We start from the raw sequence: 3,952 nt of genomic DNA, 5'->3' as shown, positions 1-3,952 counted from the left end.
AGAATTTTTTTTTTTTTTTTTTTTTCTATATACATCAGATTTCTTATATCCGGAGGTCTATGAACCGTTACGTCGTTAATTATGTGCATACTACACGATATCTGACGTTCGTGATCCTACGTAAATTTCCCGACTGATACATAGTTTATACGAGAGCGTCCAAGGTTCCGGATGAAACGCAATGTGTCTGTGACGTGCAGTAACCATGAACGGTCGTGTACGATGACGGCTCGCGCGTGTATACACACACACACCTACACGCTCGAGTCGCGCGTGTATCCGAGCACACATGGGCGTACCACGCTCCTCGAACGAAATTTCTGCAAGGTGTCTCGCTCGCCTTACCCGTACGTGTATGCGTGAAATAACCGGCTGACTGACGGCTACGATCTCGTGTCGGTTCGATTACATTCTCTTTCCCCTTTCTCTGTCACGGTTCCTCTCTTCCTTCCCCGTATCTCGCACACCACTCGACGCGCGTCACCTATCCGCTTGGTGGTGAAAAAATTAAAAAAAAAAAAAAAAATACGAACGGACAGTGTAGGAGAAGCGCGCGTTTCTTCGGCACGACACTGAACGCCTTTCAGGCGCGGCGGAAGAAACTGACGGTGCGACACCGTCTGTTGACGGGCAAGCCACTAGCCTGGCTCGATACCGTCCTTTTCTCCTGCGCGCATGTGCCGCGCTCCGCTGCTCGGTTAATAAAAACGATATCTGCTTTTACCTTGCTTCCATGGAAATTATTTACGTGAAATCTCGTTTATCGGAACGCGACAGAGAAGAAGCGTGTGAATTCTGATATAACAGGAATTTAATTTCACCCCTCTGATCCCTCTTGCACGATAATTGGAAGAGTTTCCGCGAAAAGGATATAGATTCTTCTTTCGAAATATTATTTTTGATATATTGTGTATCTTGTATAGTGAATTTTTGGTATAATTATTATTTGCGTCGTTAAGATATTTAAGGAATTTAAATTTAATGAAAAAATTATATTTATTTTTTTTATGACGCAATTTTGCGTCGAATGGGACGAATCGGAAAATTTGTTAATTTGTAAAAATTAAATTGAATAATTGTGAAACTTGAATTACTTGATTGCAAATTTACGTTTCTCGTGTAATTATTTACTCTTATTGATTTTGTTTCTACTTGAGCGCTACTCGAGCGATTAGGTAAGGAATCAAGCGTTTCCGTGTCTGACCGCACGGTATGATTCCACTTTGGCATGAAGAATCGGAACCATGAAATGCGTTTCAATGGCAACGCGTTTCGAGAGGTGTATATAAAATTTAGGCGTGAATATCAATTCGCTAAGGTACGAATATTCGCATATAACTTCAATCGGAAGGCGCAAAAGCGTGAAATTTCGTCTGTGAAAATTAATATTTGAACCGATTTAAAATTAAACAATCCCTGGTTTAGTTTCAAATATGCGTTCGAATTCGGGCCGATCGATTAATCAAAATTGATTTTTCTGAATTTTTGTATCAAAGTCGAATCGGAAACGGGATAATCACTAAACTATACATCCCATATTTTGAAGTATGAGTCCTCTATATTTGAGACAGTTAAATAGCAATGCAGAGAAGAGTTTCTTTGAATATGCAAATCTTTGAATAATGTACCGTACAGTAATTTTGTCATATTTGCGACTGCATTCCAATAGGTAATGAAAATGCGTGTCATAGGATATAAATATCTTTCTGAGTAAATAAAGTGAAGACAATTATTTATATTTGCGGACAAATGTGTATAAAGTTAATATTTCAAATATGAATTTCATTCATTTGCAAAGCTAAATTGGCTAAAGTTCAGAACGACGTCATTTGTTTTCAAAGATAACTTTTCATTTGATAAAATTATTAAAATTATTCATTTTCCTAATTTTTATATATACAACGAAATTCAGTTTCTCCAAGTTCTTAATAAGAAACTTTCTTATTGAAATCTGCATATAAAGTTCTGTTTAATCTTATTAAGCATTGAATCAAAGTTGGCGCGATCTCGAATTGCATCAAGAACATAATGAAAGCGTGATATAATATCGATAATAGATATGAAATAATTATAGCACTTACCAGATGTGTGTATTGTAGAAAACTTCGAATCTGTTATTATAGATCAGAAATGGAATAGGCGCGACATCTTATAAGATTTTATAATACGCGTTCTGAAATACTGAATTCTGAAAAAGATCAAAATATATTAATATCTAGCATAAGTCTATATTATAAATCTATATAATAAGTCTATATTTAAGTATGTAATATTTTTTCAAGCTAACAGATGATTCTTTTTTTAGTAATAAAATAAAGTTTTAAAAAATCAGAAAGTTACTAAAATATAGAATTATGAAATACTACAATGCAATGCATTATATATCCAGCAGTTAAATATCCAACAGTTCGTATAAATGATTAGGTACAAGTATTTACTATTGCTTTCAAGATAATATTTTAATATTATATTTTATTTCATATAATTTAATCTTTTTTATTCACAATTATATCTTTATTTTATTTATATTTAAAAAAAAATATAAAAATACTCATTACTAGGTTCCATTACGAGGATGTGACATAAAAAATACAATAAATTATTAAAATTTTATTTAACGAAATTAAATAAATGTAAAAGTATTTATTCTTAAGATTTTTAATCGATAAATTAAAGAACAATGCAAAAAATTATTCAGAAGTCGTTCTCTTGTGCGTTTAAATTCGTAGACTAAATATACATAAGGAAAGCAATAAGTAGAAAAAGGATAGAGATAGATTAAAAATAATGAATTCAGCGCCATCTGCAGAGTGCCGCAAATGAAACTCATAAAGAAGGATAGAAAATAATAGAAGAAGGACAGAGATAGGATAAAAATTGAATGCAAGTGCCATCTCTTGATCAGAGTTGTAAACATTTCTTCAAAAATTCTTAAAAGATGGCGTTGAATGTTAATTCTTACTCTATCTTGTCATATTTTTATGCTAGAGAGATGGCGCTAACGATCAATTCTTATATTTACCGAGTTTCATTTGCGGCACTCTGAAGATGGCGCTGAATTCATAATTTTTAATCTATCTCCATCCTTTTTCCACTATTTGTTTTCCTTGTCCACGAATTCACGAATTTACGCGCTCAAAAGGACGACTTCTAAAATACATTTTATGCACCGTTCTTCAATCACGAGGACTCTGATCGCTCACACGAGAACACCTGTCCGTAGCAGAACTCTTTTCGAACAAACGTCAATACAAAAACGAATACTAGAACCATCTAAAATAATATCGATCGTTGAAAAATAATGAATTTAATTTTTCATACAAAAAAATCTTACACTTACCATTACACCTTAGAGGTAGATACAAGTTCTAATAATTTCTTCCAATGAATTATTCGATCGAGAAGAGTCATATAAACGTCGAATAGAATTCGAAATCTTCGAATCGTTTCAATCGGATATTATCGAATTGCGATCCTACCGTTTGAAATACGAAAGAAAATTTCACAAAAGCAAAACGCTCGGAAACGAGTGCCGCGGCCAGGAAGGATAAACTCGATACTCGACCAATGCTAAACTTTTTTCTTTAATGGAAAAGTACGCGCAGTACCTTGCGATCCCACGGGATGCGATTAAACGACCCGATGATGTTAGCAACTTACCGCATCTCGTAACATTTTCTCCGCGATACATCCCCCCTCGTGGAAACGTATTGTGTATCAGTGTCGCGCGGTTAATCTTAAAATAAACGAACTTACCCAAGGTATTTACCGGAGCCCGGTAATGTTCCCAGATAAATCTAGATCCACTTCCACCAACTGGGGAGGGAATTTCGCTCCCAAACAATGGGAATCACGTACGTGCCGGCGAAATATACGATCAACATCCATACGCTCAAGAAGTTCCTCCTTTAGTTCCTCTATTTTCTATTCTCTGTGACGTGCACACGATCCG

General features: G+C 34.9%; 1 protein-coding gene across 5 annotated transcripts in view; it reads right to left on the bottom strand.

Annotated features, from left to right (window-relative positions):
• Window positions 1-3,952, bottom strand: part of LOC102670651 (1-phosphatidylinositol 4,5-bisphosphate phosphodiesterase-like) — a 28,766-nt gene that overhangs the window by 16,908 nt on the left and 7,906 nt on the right. For 2 of the 5 annotated variants that reach the window (XM_031508722.1, XM_031508727.1), the window contains exon 1: window positions 346-625. The exons of 2 other annotated variants lie outside the window; for them this stretch is intronic. The gene's annotated coding sequence lies outside the window, so the exon portion shown is untranslated. Of the gene's footprint in view, window positions 1-345; window positions 626-3,952 lie in introns of those variants that run through there. One more of the 5 variants, XM_006607614.2, reaches the window with a different exon arrangement.

Source organism: Apis dorsata, unplaced genomic scaffold (assembly GCF_000469605.1).
Source record: "Apis dorsata unplaced genomic scaffold, Apis dorsata 1.3 scaffold_8, whole genome shotgun sequence".
In the NCBI taxonomy this organism is placed as follows: domain Eukaryota; kingdom Metazoa; phylum Arthropoda; class Insecta; order Hymenoptera; family Apidae; genus Apis; species Apis dorsata.
Note: the sequence above shows the minus strand (reverse complement) of the source record. Positions and strands in the feature narration are given on the sequence as shown.